Below are 19,333 nucleotides of genomic sequence, written 5' to 3'. Positions count from 1 at the left end.
GTACATGCTGAAAAATTACGTTTCAACCATTAGATAAGATAACTATTATGAATAATAGGTCCAAAACAAAATGAAAACAAACTTTCGCATGCAGACGAATGAGGTTCACGCATGTACTGATCTTCTGATGCCCCTCCCCCTACACGGAGTGCTACGCGTGATTGGGGCAAAATCATCAAACACCTCCCTAGTTGCCCTAGATCCCTCCAAGCACTAATTTGGGCCTGGATGGACTCTTGGCTTGTCTTACAGGGAATTGCCACTGACCCTCGCCCTAACTATATCATTGGGAATGAGCAAGGGTCTATCCAAGATTATTATTTGGGGGGAGGGGATATTTGTTTTATGATAAGGTGTAAAAAGACTTAAAAAATGCATCGAAATTTGTTTGATTAATTAAATAATTAAAACAACATTTGCATATTAATTTACTTTTATTTGGTTAAATGGCTTTCTCGAAACTTGTTTAATTTTATTTACGAACGTTTTTGTTAGTAATAAATATACGTAACTTACAAATTAACTTACGTAACGAACTTCTATATTCATATATTTTTAATACGTATATTAGGGGGTTCGGCCCCTAGTTAATACCTTGCTCTTTAAGCGAAAGCTCGAATTTTGTTCTAATTCTTTAAAAATGACCGCTTAATCACAAAGGCCGTTCATTAGAATAAATAGCTCTTATGAAAGTACTAAAAAAATCTTTGGCTTAAAGAGCGAGGTATTGACTATGGGGTGAACCCAATCATATATGTAATATTTTCTGTTCGTTTAAAGTTTTGATGTTGCTGCTGTTGCAGTTGAAAAACTTGTTTTTTTATATTTAATTTCTGATCTTTTTTTAAATAATGCTGGGAAGTCTGGCGTCCCCTTCATAGCAATTTCCCTTCCCCCATGAAAACTTCCTTAATGGAAATATCCTCCCACAAAACCCCCGACCCACCCACCCCCCACTACCAGGAAAAATCTCCCCTGAAAACGTCTGTATACTTCCCAATAACCAATACTATATGCTAACCACAGTTTATAGAATTATCCAATAAGTTTATCGCAGATCATTTCTGGTCTTCGTTCTCGGTGCGAACAAAAAGCTCCTCCCACTTATTTCTTCACTTATGGATCAGTGTGTTTGCGTCTATCAATGAGAAATGGTTACAAAGTGCATTATTGGTAATAGCGGATTTCCACTTATTTCCGATTGTTTCGAGTCTGACTTGTCTACGCGTGAAAAGATCTGATGCCGCTTATGTTTATATCTGCAAAAACTTTTTCCGGAGCACTCGCACCCCGGTCCTGGTTTTTATAATGGGTGAGATAGGGAATGATCATACTGGATAATTATATAAACTGTGATGTTAACATTGGCTAAAGTTCATAACTTTCAGCCCTCCCTCCGGGAACTTTGGGGGATTAAGACACCCTAAAAGACATACTTATAATATTTTCGAACATGCTGGACAAAATGGCTATCTCAAAATTTTGATCGGGTGACTTTGGAAAAAAATGAGCGTGGGAGGGGGCCTAGTTGCCCTCCATTTCTTTTGGACACTTAAAAAGGGCACTAGAACTTTTAAATTTCCTTTCCAATGAGCCCTCTCACGATATTCTAGGACCACTGGGTCGATACGATCACCCCTGGGAAAAAAATAACAAAAAAACAAATAAACAGGCACCCGTGATCTTTCTTCTGGCAAAAAATGCAAAATTCCACATTTTTGTAGATAGGCGCTTGAAACATCTACAGTACAGTTCTCTGATACGCAGAATATGATGGTGTGATTTTCATTAAGGTTCTATAACTTTTAGGGGGTCTTTCCCCCTTTTTTCGAAAATCAGCCAAATTTTCTCAGGCGCGTAACTTTTGACGAATCGTACTAAACTTGATGAAACTTATATATTTGAAATCAGCATTAAAATCTGATTCTTTTGGTGTATCTATTTGTATCAAAATAACGTTTTCTAGACTTTCGGTTACCATTGAGCTGGGTCGCTCCTTACTTACAGTTGGTTACTATGAACTGTTTGACTACTGTGTATATATAAAGGGGCACAGGGCCGTCACGTATGGGGGACGCCCCTCTCCCCCCCCCCCTCCGCAATGTTTTTGGTCACTCCGCAAAAAAATAAGTCGGTAAAAATATTTGTTGAGTTCAATAAAGACCCCGAGAATATTGACACGTCATCTACAGTAATTTTGAACTTGGTCGGGAAACGCAGCAGTTTTACCAATTCCTGCCATGGTTTTACGGATGGTACCACAATTTTCCATTTGGTTAAATAAACAGCATTAAAATAGTGACATGATATGTATCGAAATCTAAATCTCGGTTGGTAAATGCAGTGATTTTACCGACTTGTGCAGTGATTTTACATATTGTGTTCGAAATGGACATTATGCTAATTATTGACAAAAAATAGTCGGTAAAAATGACCAGCCAGTCGGTAAAATCTCTAGCTCCCCCCCAAACATTTTGGCTAGTAACGGCTATGGAGCTGGGGGGCCGTCTGAAATTCAGCATATTCATAGATCTTGTCAAAACTAAAAAAGGCCTACATAATTCAAGTATCCAGAGAAACAGATCAGTTTTCTTTAGCATACCTTTGCCTTGGTACTATATGGCTCATTTTTCATTTTTACAATTATTTTCACTTGACTTGGGAAAACCAGCTCCAACTTTGCCCCCCTCCCCTCAGGATTTTGATGAAATTATTACACTGTATATACATACCCCAATTGTTTTTATGGAAGAAGAAAAACAAACAAGCCTTAATAAATTCTTAGTTATGTTTTTTTTAGGTTTGGGTAAGACCAGACGGTAATTTTGATTTTGTTTGATACCTTGGGACATTACCTTCAGACCAATGTAGAGAAATATAAACGTCTATAACCTTTATATTTCTTTACAGTGCTTCAGACTAACTTATGGCGCATAGGGCTTCGAATCAACTTTTCATTTCATTTGCTTAGTCTTCTTTGCAGGGACAGGTAGCAAGCCTTTCGCCTAACCTTGCGGCGGCTGAAACCGAACTCCGGGCCCCGAAGTACTAAACAGAGCATAAACCAACTGTGCTACCACACAGGGGCGTAACTTGCTATAGGGAGGGGGGATAATCCGCTTAAACTTTGCCCCCCCCCTAGTATTTTGATGAAAATACGTCCCTGCAGGGTTAAAATAGTTGAATTATATAGGGAAAATGTGGGATATGTAAAAATCCTTATGTTGGGGAGCTCAATTCATCACCTTGACCCCCTACCTCCTCTATTGTACTCTACGCCTAAGATATCAAAGCTGTTCAAATAAATTGTTAGTATTAGATTGAACTCTAATGAAAACCGTCTGTGCTTACATCCTAGCGTTGAATAGACAACCAACAACTAATGTTCTCAAATAAAAGGAAAGAGCCACGCTAAAACTTAAAACAAATATAAATTATTATTTATTAAGGCAGCCTGTCACCACGTGAGCCCCTGCTCTTTATGGTAAAGTTTACATCATGTTTAATTGAGAGTAGGATCAATATCTACAATATGTTGGTCTTTGACAGATTGAAGACGGGTTTTAGGGAGGCTGCAACCTCCAAATATATAGGCTAAACATAATTTATGTTGGGATTAAACGGTACAATCCCATTATCCGGGCCTCTCTGGTTAATCACTATGGACTAAGCAAAGATAAAACCCGTTTTTGACGTCTTAACTGTTATAGAGCAGGAAATGATAGCAGGGTTTTCATTGCGTATACGATATTAAACTGTGAGTTTTTTTGGGTTTAGGGGGGGGGAAGGTACCTAAGTTAGATGATGTATATAATATATGCAATGCTTTACCCCCCCCCACCCCCTAATGTGCAAATATATAGCCCAAATTTGTTTGTAAACTATTATATATTCATCCTATTTAATTTTATTTCATTAGCATTAACTAAAATTGACTTTTTATAGAGGCCCGGATATTGGGATAGTGTCGATTAAACTTTGAAGTCGCTCTTTAGCCTACTTATGAGGGGGACTGTCATCCTCTCTCAATTTATTTTATACGACAGAAATTAAATATAAAAGACAATATTCCATAGGATTCCCGTTAATTGCTTTTCCCAAACACAGTAATCATTGCCTCACCCCCCCCCTTAATGAAAGTGAGTATAGCCCTAGGCCATATTCAAAAATTTGCTAATTTCAATGTTTCTTTTCTTTTGAAATTAGCTGTATTTGGAAATATGAACCGGCTGTTGACGAGACAGAAGGAAAAAAAAATTCAAAACTACAAAATTAGTGAACTTTTGTATCCTGTACAGGGCTATATCAATTCCCATTAAGGGAAGAAAGAGCTGACGAGATGCAATTATAACGGCACTAAATAGGTCTATCAAATTTGGGAAGAACGTTGAGTGGGAAGTCGAATGGTATATTCTTTTTCTATTTGGTTTCTGTCTTACAACCGAAATTCATCGTGGTTTAGAGCCCCCCCCCCCCAAACTCTAATGTTTTGCCCCAGTCCCAGAATACTTAATGTAGATGTTCTTGTCAAATTCTGTAGCACATCGGTATATATAATCAAAAGTCATATTTATCCCCCTTCCCCAAGAGCAGCTCCTAAAATTGTGAAGATTGGTCAAGCCCACCTTAATTTTCTTCAGGGAGGGGTAAATACATTGCCCCTCCTGAAAGCATAATATAATTTTTTCGGAATGTAACTTAAATTTTCCCTCTTCGATACCCCCACCCGATTTACTTGTGCCATGTATATGCTAATTTAAACACACAGTCTATTCACCTTTATGCTTTAAATTACATCCGATTCAAATTCTCGACGATTCTCTCAACATAACTCTACGAGATCTAAGAACCGACTAAATTAGATGCCAAATTCGTATGATAATTAGCGAGTTGGTCATTAAGATTTTAGAATAGATGGCGGCTTCGTTGGCTGATCTTTTTCTAAACGCCAATTATAAGAATATAAATTCCAACTCCTCAAATTCAGGTTCTTGAAATTGCTATAGCAAACAAATTCAAGAGCTGTTTGCTTGGATACAAAATTTATGCCACATGTGTTGTGGGGAGCAACCCATAAGGACTATCAACAACAACACCAGCATGAATTTCAGATGTCTGACTTTAACCTCTGTGGGGGATATGGACCCCAAGATCTAATCGTCAGGATATATACCAAAAGATGTGGTCAATTCTTGACAAAAACTTATTTAGGAGTAAAAGTTAATATTCTGGTTATGCGTTTCCAGAATCTCTGGCTGAATTGATCTCTATTAAGCAGAAGACGAGAAAGGGAAGTCGCTTAATACTTTGACATCTGCAAGCTAGCAGGAGGGTACGTTACACCTCAGACATACCGGAAAACTATATAGCCAGGCTCGTTGTTGTGTCTTCATCGGAATTTGAAGTCTTTGCGTGTTGGGAGGAGGGGTGATGGGAGAAGAGGGGGAGTTAAAATCTCTCGTTATCAACCGGAATAGTTGGCAGATTGGCAGAATTCCACTAAACCTGGCAAATGGCTACATTTATTGTTTTGAGTGTCAGTACTTGTTTTGACTTCTACAAGGAAAATGCTATATTTGGATCATCTGCATCCATCACAAATGTTTATTGCATCTCAATTAAATTTCATACTCATTAGCAACTAGGATACTAATCGTTAAAGGGGTACAATTTATTTACTAAATCCATAGGGGCAATTTTGTTCTTGTTTTTTATTTTTTCCAATTAAAATACTACGAACATGTGCTTTTAGTGAAAATACCAAAATTGGTATTTTCAAAATCGAGGGGAGGGAGCAAAACTATAAGGTAGACAAATACCCTCATCCCCCTCAATTTTTCGGCACGAGTCCGATCCAATAGCCCTCAGCTCAGTTGGCCCTAACTTCTAGCAGAAATCACAAGAGGTTTTAGATTTTGTTTCATTGATTGGTTACGGGGTTATCTTAGTAAATTTTTTACAGGCGGTCCATAAAACGCAGAAATTGATCCAGGCCGTGACGTAGGTAACGAAGACAGCAACTTTGTAGATACAAAGATCCGTAGAAAGCTGCCCCCGGTGCATCCGTTTTATCGTTCCTTCATGCGTAATATTTCTGGAACTGTGACGAACATGGAATGGAGCCTAAAAATCCTTTCTCATATAAGACGTGGCTACGTCAGTAGCTTTGTTTTATAACAGTAACCTATGTGTCATAATTGTTGCAACACTTCGTAGCCATTAAATCTAAGGTTATAAACTCAATGGAATCTGTGGGAGGAGAGATTTTTGAATCCAAGGTATCCTAATCCAATACTTACTATCCAAAACCAACCAGGGACGAGAAATGGGGGAAGGGGGTAGAACAGGCGTTTTCGCCCTAGATTTTATTACCCACCCATTAGATTTTGAAAAATACCACTTTTTGGTAATTTTATTTAAAAAAATAAAAAACTAAATTGTGACCCCACTAGATTTTGAAAATACCTATCTTATAGCCTTATTATTTGAAAAAAAAACTACGTTTTCTAAAGAGTTAAAGAGGCTGAGTCACAAGTTCGAACCTTAAAACGTACAGGGATTCGGAGGTGCAGTTGGGGGGCTCCCGCCCCCCAAACCCCTGCTTCCGTATATGAAAGGGACTGTGCCCTCCTCAACACCTCGCTCTTTAAGCTAAAGTTTGACTTTCTCACAACTCTTTTTTTTAAACAATAAAAACTTTAGCGTAAGAGGCGTTGAGGGCCAGCTTCATATACGGAAGCGGGGGTTTGGGGGGCGGCAGCCCCCAACTGCACCTCCTAATCCCTGTACGTTTTAAGGTTCGAACTTGTGACTCAGCCTCTTTAACTCTTTAGAAAACGTAGTTTTTTTTCAAATAATTTCTGCACGTTTTTGTACAGTTTATAACTTATTATTGCTTGACTAACTGTTAGCTGATCTTTTGAGGAGTTAAAGATGGGGGGCTGCCGCCTCCCTAACCCCCCGCTTTTGAAGATTCTTGTGTTAAGGCTTTTAATTCCTGAATGCTCAAATCAAATGCACAGTAAGATTTTTATCAGACACCCCAGGCCCCATGTTATCAAAGCAGTGGAGACTTACCTGTAACCTGAAGGCCGACTTTGATATTTTTCTGGAGACGCCTGTTGAGCCGAAGGATTTAATAGATTGGATTTAAAAAAGAAACTGAGTTTTTCTTTTAACTTTAAATTAAATATATAAAATAATTTCTCTGACGGAGAATCGAACTCGGATCTTCCGCCTGACAGTCAGGAATAGCGACCACTGTACCACAGAGACATTACATTAGTTTTATTCTGTGCGATGTATTTTTGGCGCAAGAAAATCCCCACAACACTTGATATTTGGTTTTTGGAAAATAGGGAAGGAGTGATCAGATTGAGCTGAAATTTTAAGGATAAGCTCCCAGGCCCCAGGAAAGCTTATTCTCTAGATTTCAGCCCGATCAGACAACCTTTAAAGGGGGGCTGTGGTGGGAAAAATTAACATGGGCTCTTATAGGAAAACAAGGTTTTTCGTAAATGTAAATTCGGGGGATAATTATCGGGGGAGAAAATATCAAAAGGCCCTAACAGGTCAAATTCCGCTTCGAATGAGTCCTCATTCACCCGGATCCGTTGCCAACTGTGGCCTGTAGGCGTGGCTGATAAAAAAAAAGAAATGAACTTTAAGTGGCTATATTTGTTTTTTGATCGGATTGAGCTGGGGTGATCGGATTCAGCTGAAATTTCGAGAATAAGCTCCCGGGCCCTAGGAAAGCTTAACTTCTAAATTTCAGCCCAATCAGACAACGTTAAAGGGGGGCTGTGGTCGGAGGGTCGAAACTTCCGGCCCACTTTTACCCATGAAGATAAAGTCGGAGGGGGGTGAAATTTTGCACGTTTCTTAGTTGGAGCTTGGGCTACAAAATGCGATCTCCGCTGTCTCTCTGCGACCGCTAGGACCGGAAATCGCTTAACATTGTGGTGGGTCGCCTCTTTATAGAGGCACAGGTGTGCCTCTTTGATTAAAAACGATTGGGAAAATTCCATCTACCCCCTGTACCTTAATTGAAGAAAAATTCCCACCTCATGGATTTTGAAAAATCTCTTATTTCACGTCTTCATTAGAAAATTCCTGCCCTACTGCATTTCTGTCAATCGGCGCCCTCCTGAAGCCAGCCTAAACTGTATACGAGTAAAAGAGAAAGCAGTTTCATTACTAACTTTTCCCCTTTACCTTTTTATGGCATCGTCTTTAAAAACAATTGCAAAATCATTCCTCCCCTGTCTTTAAATTGAAAGATTAAAAACAAAATTGCCATCCCCCTAGATTTTGAAAAATACCGTTTTTGTATCTTTATTAAAAACAATTGAACAATTTTTTTAACCTCCCCTCATTATTGGTGCCACCATTATTGGTGCAATATATGGCACCATTATTGGTGGCATGTGAATTGGTGCCACCTGAAGCCAACCTAGACAATGCATAAACAAAAAATAGAAAAAATTCTCATTACCAGAATTTCCTACCCTTGGTTGTTCCATGGATATTGTGTTGGTGTTTGGGTATTTCTTCTTGGTGCCAGATAATCATGTAGACCCACTTTCATGTGAATGTCTGTACTGGTATCAATAAAGGAAGCGCTATGTCTTTTATCAATTTTTGTTTTACCTAAACATATTCTGTCTATTTTACTATAAGATTCTTTTGTTTCTACTACTGCAGCTACTAACAACTCACCGCAGCACCAAGCCGCCTGGTGCCAACACAGCTACGCACGCTCCACCTTTATCCCAATCTTTTATTGTTTCATTTCGGTTTGTTATTTTTCCCTCGGTATTTTTTCTTTTATCAAATCTTGAAATTTTTTCTTATTATACTCTACCCCTCTAGCAAATATGTTTTTTTTTCTTTATCCGTTTATCAACACTACTGCTATGCAGGGTCGTATCCAGGAATTTTTTTTTTCGGGAGGGTTTTTATAAAAGTATTATTTTTCTGGGGGGGGGACAAAAATAACTTTTTTAAACACATCAAATATTGGTATATATTCATTTTTGTTACGTTTTACGAGTCACAAAGACATTCTTTTTTTGGAGATGGGGGCAAACCCCCCTAACCCCCTGGATACGGCCTTACTGCTATATAAAATGAAGATAAATATTCAAAGCTTCTAAGTTTATGTTGGATTAAAGACCACCCTATTAATTAGATTAACCAGATTAATCAATTCTTTTGAACGATTAAGCCAAGAGACACATTCTAAACATTAAAAAAAGTGATCCAACGGAGATCCTCAAACATATGTCAACTAAAGCTATCAACCTTTTCGTTGTAACGGACTGTTGGTAAGGAGTGAGCCATGTAATTAGTAACTGAAACTATGAAATAAGCAAGTGTGAAAACAAAATATATATTAAAATACTGTCTAGATGTCATTATGATTCCAATACTTTAAAATTCCTTAAGTTAGAATTACCCATCGGAAGTTACTAGTTTTAGAAAGTTTAATTAATTGTTGAGACAGAGCAAATTATCCCTAAAACGAGGTATGATCTTAATGAAAACTATCCTATCCAATTAAGGCCTTTATCCGCCGTCCAAACAAAACTGTTGGCCAATAATTTTCCCAGTAATAATGTTTCTGTCGTCCAAGCAAAGACTGTTAACTAATATTATTAGAAAATTTCTCTAAAAAATCGAATCATTGTTGGAGAATCTAAAGCGCTATGACTAAAAAAAGGTAATATAATAAATCAAGATGGCTAAATCCTATTCTTATGCAGTGGCGGATCCTGGGGGCGAGGGGGCGCCCCACTAGCGTAGTCTAACGTAGTTTAATTTACCTAATTAACCCAAGTTTGCGTTAATTAAACTTCCTCCTAACGCAAGTTTATCGGATCAACCTATTTTGCCCCCCCCTAATTTTTTTCTATCGGATCAGCCTATTTTGCGCCCCCCTTAATTATTTTCTATGGGTTCCACCTATTTTGTCCCCCCCCCTAAAAAAAATCCTGGATCCCCCCTGTTCTTATGATGTCAACAGGGAATTTAGGTCTGCTTATATTCCTTGACACAACTTTTGGGCAAATTGAAGACAAAGCTTTCTCCATCAAATTCGAGACAAAAGATTTGTCAGTAATTCTAATTTTACTGATGGATTCACCATTTTTTTGCTGTCTTGAGGTCATCTATGACCCAGAAATAGTCCATGAAATTGACTACGAAGTCCAAGTCTTATTTCCAAGCTTGTATTTTTGAACATCCGACCCAATTATTAAGTTTTTGCGGATGGATAGCTAATAGTTTTTGTTAGCTTGCAATTCTGTTTCCAACATCTTAAAAAAAAGAAAAAAACTGTTTGCTAGCATTTAAGTATGTCTGAAAACCCTAAACCCTGAAAAGGGTTTAGGGTTTTGAGTCTTCTTGGTTTCGAATAAAAAGAGCATACAATTTGAACCAAATACTTATTCATATATGATATATTAATTTTATATATATATATATATATATATATATATATATATATATATATATATATATATATATATATATATATATATATATATATATATATATATATATATATATATATATATATATATATATATATATATATACATATATATATATATATATATATATATATATATATATATATATATATATATATATATATATATATATATATATATATATATATGTATATATATTTATATATAAATTATATACTCATATATAAATATCAACAGTTATTCGACAAACAACCCTTTAGTGGGAAAATAATATCCGTCAGAAAATAATCTACTTTTTTTTTATAGAGGCAACGTAATGCGATGTGTACGTGCTAGTGCAGGTTTTTTGTAAGTCTTCAAACTTCATGACGGGTGATAGTAATTAAATTATGATTAATTAAGGAATTATTAATTAAAAGTAATTGAAAAATTAATAATTTAGGTTGAAGGTTCAGGGACGAAAGATGATCCCTCAGAACATGAGAGATAATATTGTTTGCTGTTTTTGAAGTATGGTTTGGGGTATGAATATCAGTTTAATCGTAATTTGTGAAGCAGTTTTTGGGATAGACTGAAAGAGAGACAGGGGGAGGGATAAATAATAACAACGTATTTAAAATAGGAACAGAAATTTTATTACACCCCAACCTAGGGATGTACAAAGGTTTCTGCACAGGTCCAGGTTCACAGGTCCAGATTTCTCTGCACTTTTTAATCCAAAATGTCAAATAAGATTGTTTTTTCATTATGAAACCCTGAAAGAATTCCTGTGTTTGTTCCGGCCCAGTGGGCATTCGCTCATAGAAATTTTCGTCCCCTAGATTTCGAAAATTATGTTTTTTTCTATATTTTAATTGAGAATACCTTTTCTTTGTGCTTTCATTGAGAAAAATAGAAAATAACTAACTTGCCCTTCCCCTCCTAGATTTTTAGAAATAACGCCAACATTTTTACCATCGGTGCCATTGTGTCTGTCCTGATTAATCGACTAGGAGGAGGAAAAGTGGCACCTTGCACCTGACACCTGGAGTATAACTAACTGGACTAGCAGTGTATTATGTCTTTAATTTTTTTTTCTTTTTTTAAATTAAAAAAAAAGAAGTGCATTATGTCACAGTATTTTAGATTAATGGAGCTGCGGATCTCTGTTGATTTTTTTTTCGGGGGGGGGGGGTTACTATTTTTTTTTTAGGGGGGTTACATAAAAAATCTAAAAAAACTCATACAAAATTTGTTTATGTCCATTTTTGTTACGTTTTTACGAGTCAAACAAACATTTCGGGGCGGGGGTTCAAACCGGGTAACCCCCCCCCTGTATATAGCCTTGTCGGTAGCATGAAAAACAATCGTAAGAGTTTTTTTCTTTTATTTTTTTGAAAAATGGTCACCAAATCACTAAGGGTTATCAAAAAATAGGGACAATTGAACCGAAAGAATCACCTTGTTAGCGTTACTCCTTCAAAAATGAAGCCGTGGGTGTAACCAAGGTGGGTGGAGGTGAATAGCGTGTCCTAGAAAATTCGTCTTCCTTTGAGGAAAATTCTCAAAAGCTAGTGTGAATTTATTATTGGGATGAATCGAGTGCTTAATTTTGGAGTGAGTATATGCTTGTGAGTTGTTAAAAGAGAAATTGAATCGTATATTTGTTATTGGGTAATTATCGGTATGTGTCAGGAAGTAAGATAAATTATGGAGTCTGAGGGTGGTATTCATTTAAGTTCTCTACAAATATATTATTTTGTAATTATTGAATAGATGTTTAGAAAGGAGAAGGGGAGAGGGGGAAAGTAGGTGTTTTTTCCGGGGAAGTATAATAACAGTTATGTGTTTTGGGTCGTCCCAAAGACGCTAGTGTGCGCCGGGACCCGTTTTGAAAGTAAACGGTAATGTTTATTTTTGTTATGTTAGTATTAAATGGAGATTTAACGATTGTGCTTCTGTAACCTTTTTGTTAATAAAAAATTCAATAAAAAGCATAGTTCTGATAGGATTACCCAATTTAGGAAAATAAAATTTCCACAATGAACATTAAAAAAAAGGCTGTACCAAGTTGCTAGGTGCAGCACCTAGCCACCTGAAGATAACATAGTTGCCATGCTCATCCTCAACCTCACTCTCTTCAAAGCTTTCCTCTTTACCTCCTCCCAAGGAGTCCCAATTTCCTCCAGATCCTTCCTTTTGACCTCATCCAACCCCATTTAAAGACGACCTGGTTTTGCTTTGCCCCAAAAGGGATGGCCGGAAAGCACAATCTTTAGTAATCCTTCGTCCTTCATTCGTAATCCACAAGGTTACTTGTTTAACATATCAATTTTGTAGGGAAAACGTCCTTCTGTATATTTCCACGGAAGAAAAATTATTGGGGTAAAAATGGGAATTTTTTCGGAGCAGAACGAGGGAGGCAAGGGCTATTGGGGGAAACGTCTAGGGAAGAGCAAATTTGTATGTGGGTTATGGAGAGCATTATTGACAAAATTTAAAGAAACACTGTTCACCTTTCCTCAAGGGTAACCAGAGTGTCTCTACGAAGAAAGGAGAAAAGGGAAATTTCCCTTATTGAAGGTAAATCTTAGGCATCTTTTTTGGACTGCCTCTATTTTATCCGACTTTTTTCCTGAAGATGACAGGATGCCTAAGAGGGCAGGTGTACTCAAGGATTGGGCTTACAAATGAGAGAAAAATTATCTAACGACAAAGATTTTGCATACTCGGACAAGGAAAGCCACAGGCGTAAAAAGGTACTGTTCTGTTAGCTGAAAGACATGCAATAATGCGAAGAAGATCAGATAGGATAAAAACTCGTTAGTCCAGAATTCCGTTGAAACAGCATTGCAAACAGTGGTTAGTTTAGAAACAAATTTCGGCTATTTATTTGCTCATTACGGGGGTGGGGGGAAAGCATATATTAAATAAGTAACCTAACCTAATCTAGGTTCCTTCCCCCCCCCCTAAACCCCAAAAAATAACGATTTTGAATATTGTAAACGGATTGAGAAACCACTGTTTGCAATGCTCTTTCAACGGAATTCTGGACTAACATGTTTTTATCATATCTGATCTTCTTCGCATTATCGCGTGTCTTACAGCTAATAGAACAGTATAAAAAAATAAAGTTTCGCGGATTTGGCAATTAGCAGAGATACTACCTACTAATAACTCACTGGAGCACAAAGCCGCCTGAGGCCAACACAGCAGAGCACGTTCCTCCTCCATCCTAATCTATTCAACATTTCCCCGGTAATCTAAACATTAATTAGTTTATGATATTATCTTAAAAAACCAAGTGATTGTCAAAAATTGAAGCTCGGTGAAGCAAAATCCCCAAGGGAGTAAATTAAGTAAAAACCTCAGACGAAAAGCTGCATTGGATGCCAAAAAAACGCTTTAACGTAAGATGTAATGTTTCAACGTAAATATGATTAATAAAAAGTTGCTTATGACAATGAATATATTTACTTATAAAGTAAATATAAAAAATGTTTCAACGTAAAATAACTTACTGTTTCAACGTAAGATGACTGTTTTACCGTCATTCTACAGCCGAGATTCACCTTTATCCATCTATCAAATTCCATTTCTAAAATTTGCTGTTCTTTTTTTTATTTTAGGTTGAAAAATACGTTAAAAGGTTTCAGAAACAGGAGAAAATAAGATTTTTCTTTCTCATTTTTTAGGCAAGTTTTGATCATTCTTCGAAAAAAATCCATAGCAATATCATAATCCTGGCTCGTATCGGTGAATTGCTAAATCTAGAGTTTATTAGATCCAATGATACAAAAGTCTTAGCCTTTTGGCACAAATTACAGTTTGACTTGTCGCAAAATCGCACGTTTAACAGGTAACATAAACCTTAACTTATGATGAGGCAAAACCACTGTAAGATTAAAATCGCGGTGACGGTGACCGGTGACGCTGTAACGTTAGCAGTGTGGGCACCTGTTCCTTTCCAAATTTCACTATCCTATTCAAAAGTATTCAGTAAATCCTGTTAAAAGCTGATCAATTTGCTTTAGTTCCGACCGCTTCCGACCGCACAAAGATTAAAACATCGCACAAATATATTCGTTATTTTCAGTATGGGCTTGTTCAAACATGCGTAATAAGCTGCGTAGCAGTCAGGCAAAAGAAAAACCGTAACATCTTTTGTGAGAACTGCCGAAAAAATTTCATACCCAGTTATCCCCAAGACAAAATTTGAGAGCCTCTTAGCCTCCTCCCCCTTTACCCTAAAACCTTTTATGAAAGTTTCAACTCAATACCACAGCTGAAATGATCGGTCATTTGTGTGCGTTAATATCTCCCCTTGCCCCTCCCTCACTCACCCAAAAAAACTATTGCTGAATGTTTTAATCTAATCACCCAGCTATGAGGCAAAACAAGCCAGACTTACCAGAACTTCTTATGAAATTTGCATGATTTTATTGAAATGTACCAACTTCGATTCTGCAATGGAGAGATACTCGCTTTATGGTCCAGGTCCCAGTTCCCTAATGTCACGTGAATGTTTTCAGGGTAACCAACATTGTCAGTCATTAATTTTAACAAACGCTTTCCAGTAAAGAAGTTTTTTAAAGAAGGTGAAGAACCGTACTAATACCTAAAAGGAACTTAGAGTAGAATCAAAGAATAACTCTAACGTGGAACGAACAGAAATTATTATGAATGAATAAATGAAACTAAAAACGAACAGAACATAAAATTAATAATCAAATCGAACTTAAAATTAACAGATTTTTATACAGGCCAGCGAGCTAAGGCTAAAACAAAATAGCTTACATGATGACTACGCTACATGCCCATAAGGAGTTTCGGTGGATCCATATTGTTCGTTCGTAGAATTTTTCTCTACCCCCTCATCCTAAACCCAAAAAACCGAGCCGATAAAACGATCTTTATGTGTTTATGCCCCTCTCCCCGAAGAATCCCATGGATTCCTCCCCCAAGACACAAAACTGTGTGAGACTATAATAATATTACGACAAAAATAAGCGAAAAGAAAACTCATATTGACTTGTCAATACTGACTGAGTAGCTAAGCCAGTCGGGCATAGATCTTCATTTTATAGATAAATAAACACAGTACTAAATACGCTAAAATAGTGCTAAAATTAGAAGCATAGTGCTACAGTTGGCAACCCTGTTTATAGCGACTAAAACATATAAGGATAGTGACTGACGGAATCAAATAAAAAGAAAAACTTTGTGAGTGTTGGCTTCTTTTACATCCGCAATAAATGCATGGGCGTCACTAAAGGGGGTTAAAGGGTGAACAATGTCTCCTAGAAAACTCGTCGTCCGCCTATAATAATTCTTGGAAGCGAGTTTAATGTGAAGTTTTGAGAGAAAATAGCACATTTGCCTCCCCTGGATTCACAGTTGGCCTCCTTCAGGAGCCATTCCTAGCTTTGTCCAAGAATAGGCATTACCACCTACTTAACAAACACACAAGTTTTCATCTTACATTTAAAAGTAAACTTGGAAGATTACCAACATAAGCAAAATCAATCGTATTGTCATTCCATTTCAGATCCCTTTGGATTCCACTTTAGGAGATATCCTCAGAAACGTCCCTTCAACTATCGATCAGAGTCTACTGGGATCCCCGAAGTTAGAAGTCACTGAAAGTCTCCATAAGAACACAAAATCGCGCAACTTTCGACATTGGGGAGGATCATAAATACTATCTCTGGAACCAATGTTTGAAGTTATTCCGCAAGCAGATTTGAAAGCCGAATTTAAACCAATTGCTCAACTTTAAATTTTAGTTTCTTGAACGTTCAAAGAAGGTGTTGAGAAGAATGCACTGGAGATAATTATAATCAATAGATTCTTTTTTTTTGACAAACTTTTTTCTTGTTACACCTCGGTGTGGTGACAGATAACTTCTTCGTCAAATACATCCTGTTCTAATTTTTTCTTCTACTTTTTTCTAATTTTTTCTGAAACATTTTCATTCTAATTATAATTTTTTTGCCTTTTTTTGAAATCAGTATGTAAACCTGGAATGACAGTTGGAGGCAACGCTCTAGCTTTGCCTTAGTAAAAAGTCATGTGCCTTCGACGTACAATTTTTATTTCTTTATTTAATTTTATTTCAATTTTTACTTAAGCACTTAAGTATCAAGTACATGAACAAAAATGCACTTAAGTAGTGCTTACATTTAATTACATATCTTGTCCTTAAGTAGGCCTACTGCCTGAAGTACATAAGTAGGCTACTAAAAAAAACTGATAAATAATTAATAGTTTGAAATTTTGTTGATAAAGATCTACCCATATAATGAGCGAATCTTCAATTATCTTACATTGATTTGAAGTCACTGAAAGTCATATCTTCGAGACTGAAACAATGGATAAAACACAATTAACTACTCAGTATTTTTTTTGGAAACTACTGGTTCTTCTTCCTGGACTACTACAGAGTATTCGATTTGAGCATTTACAAGCACTCAAAATTTAAACTGGAAATCTGAGACCTCCAAACTAAATATTCGGTGGAAAAAGAATAGAACCTCCTGTAGAGAAAAACCTTTCAAAAGAATCTGAAGAGGGTAAAACACAATTATGCATTCGGGAAAATTGACGCACGTGAGGATAGTCCTTAAGTACAACAAGCTCCCATCGTTGCTCACCTACGAACCGCTTCTATTTAGACTTCGTTCCCTGTGGAGGTTGTTTGTGCCAAATCATTGTTTTCCTCCGAAAATTTTGAAAATCCATTGCCTGAAAAGAGACAGGACTTGTCGTCACCAGAATCACCAAAACTAAGCTTTTTGGCCTCTTCGACTAACATGGTTGCAGCTTGTCCGTTTCAACTATCAGAAGACATTTCTTTCTTGAATATAGTCGTGCTGCACTCTGAGAGTTCATAGTCCTTACAGGTCTGAGGGGAAAGTGAAAAGTTTCCTAGAAAGCTAAATCATTGCTCAGTACCATGTAGTAGTGTTCATACCAAGTTAGTAGTATGCCTCACAGACTGCCTGAGTTTTATCAATTTTTTTTCTGAAAGCTCTTAACTGTAGGATAAATGCTACCAAAGAAAAATATTCTTTGGCTTGGAGCCAAATTGCAAGGAGCACCATCAGACACATATTCCTCCATAAAATTCCAGGATGAGAGGAATATTCAGCTCACAAAAAGGCAATATGTGCATGCTACTACTACTTTAAACTTGGCTTCTGAATTAAGGCACATTATTTTTTCGTGCCATGGCTTAACACAGCACTAGCAACAACTCGGAAACGGGCAAAGCAATCTTTTTTAAACAGCATCACCTAGTGCAGCTTTAAAAATCGAACTGAGGCAATTGAGTTTAGAGTATGACTGGCTCACCAGAAGTGTTGTGGCTCACCAGAAGTGTTGTGGCTCACCAGAAGTGTTGTGGCTCACCAGAAGTGTTGTGGCTCACCAGAAGTGTTGTGGCTCACCAGAAGTGTTGGGGCTCACCAGAAGTGATGCACCCTACAGGGGTGCATCGACAAAGTCATTTAATGCATCAGCTTCATAAGCTTCAATAGACTTTTGGGATCCATTCTGATCTATTGCTCCTAGAATGTTGTAAAATATTTCGTGTAGGATAAGCAGTAGATTCTCAGATGCTAAGTTATTTCCTATTCAAATTTGCTTCCCAGTTCGGAGCTAATGCTGTTCAATTTTATAGTTTTGAATTTTTTATTTTCCTGACTTATGTTCAGAAATCATTTTTTACGTTTGAAATATAGCATAGCATATGGAATGATTTACTTGAGATTGTATTTAATGACGCATAAGTACTCCTTGGTTCTTGGGAGTTTTAAGTACTTAGTTATTTTACTTAAGTGTTAAGTAAATCAGCAAAGTTGTACGTAAGTAAAACCCAAGCATTACAGTTTTTTGCATAAGCAGTGCTTGAATTGGTTCTATTTGAAGTGCTTTCGAATATTAGGGATGAACAAATCAATCCTAAAACAAAGCGAAATTAAATAAACATTCAAGTTAAATTTAAATGGACATAAATTATCATATATAGGAATAGGGCTACTGCCCCCCAAACCTTCTAAGGGCAAGAGCGTGGTTTGCGCTTTAAACAAAACGAATTGCAATTTGAGCATCGTGTTTCTCTTTTTCATAACATCAAGAACATCAAAATAATCTCACAAGTCTAATCAAAGCTAAAAAAAAATTAGCCTACCTGCTGCAAATAACAGGGGGAACCCTCTTGAAATCCCTAAAAGACTTGACTGTCATTTCTGCTTTATTGAAAATGATATGTATTTTGAACAGTGTAGGCTAGTTTTTAATTGCCAAACTTTGATTTTTAAAAACATCAAAAACGAAAATTAAAGTTACGATTACAATCAAGATTGCAGGAACGAATAAAATATTTCTTAGAATAATTATATTTGTTACTTTAAATTTGATTTTACTGTTTTAAAATGAATGTTTTTGTAAGAAATTTTCATTTTGATACTATTTCTTAGAAAATATGAAACATTCCTTTTTATTTTTTTGTGGTAATATGTTGAACTGCCGAATCACTAAATGGTTTACCAATTTATTTTCTACACATTTGAAAGGAGTATTTGAAAGTCTCAACTGCTCGTTTTAGGTTCTGCTTGATTATTCATTTTAATTTCGGTTCGTTTTAGGATTCGTCTATTCGTCCTTAGCAGTATGCAATATCTTTGTGTTTAATATTATTGGGTGCTCGATTAGGCGTCTGGCTAATGCTCCCCCGGAAAATCCCTCTTCAGTAGACAATTCCCCCTGAAAAATTCCCACTGCTGAAATTCCCCCTCGGATAATTACCCCCCATAGATGGGGGACAGTTTTGGGGGGATTTTGCCGAAAGAAAATTAGCA

The 19,333-nt window shown here is 36.7% G+C and overlaps 1 protein-coding gene across 3 annotated transcripts in view; it reads right to left on the bottom strand.

Moving 5' to 3' along the window:
• Nucleotides 1-16,024, bottom strand: part of p130CAS (Serine_rich_CAS and FAT-like_CAS_C domain-containing protein p130CAS) — a 198,331-nt gene extending 182,307 nt beyond the window's left edge. The window contains exon 1 of one of the 3 annotated variants that reach the window (XM_089096927.1): nt 15,985-16,024. The gene's annotated coding sequence lies outside the window, so the exon portion shown is untranslated. Of the gene's footprint in view, nt 1-4,777; nt 4,833-14,883; nt 15,080-15,984 lie in introns of those variants that run through there. The other 2 variants (XM_089096925.1, XM_089096924.1) reach the window with 2 other exon arrangements.
• Between the last annotated feature and the right edge of the window lie 3,309 nt (nt 16,025-19,333).

The sequence above is a fragment of the Artemia sp. Qi Xiang Cuo genome, chromosome 11, assembly GCF_049724085.1.
Source record: "Artemia sp. Qi Xiang Cuo chromosome 11, ASM4972408v1, whole genome shotgun sequence".
Lineage (NCBI taxonomy): Eukaryota > Metazoa > Arthropoda > Branchiopoda > Anostraca > Artemiidae > Artemia > Artemia sp. Qi Xiang Cuo.
Note: the sequence above shows the minus strand (reverse complement) of the source record. Positions and strands in the feature narration are given on the sequence as shown.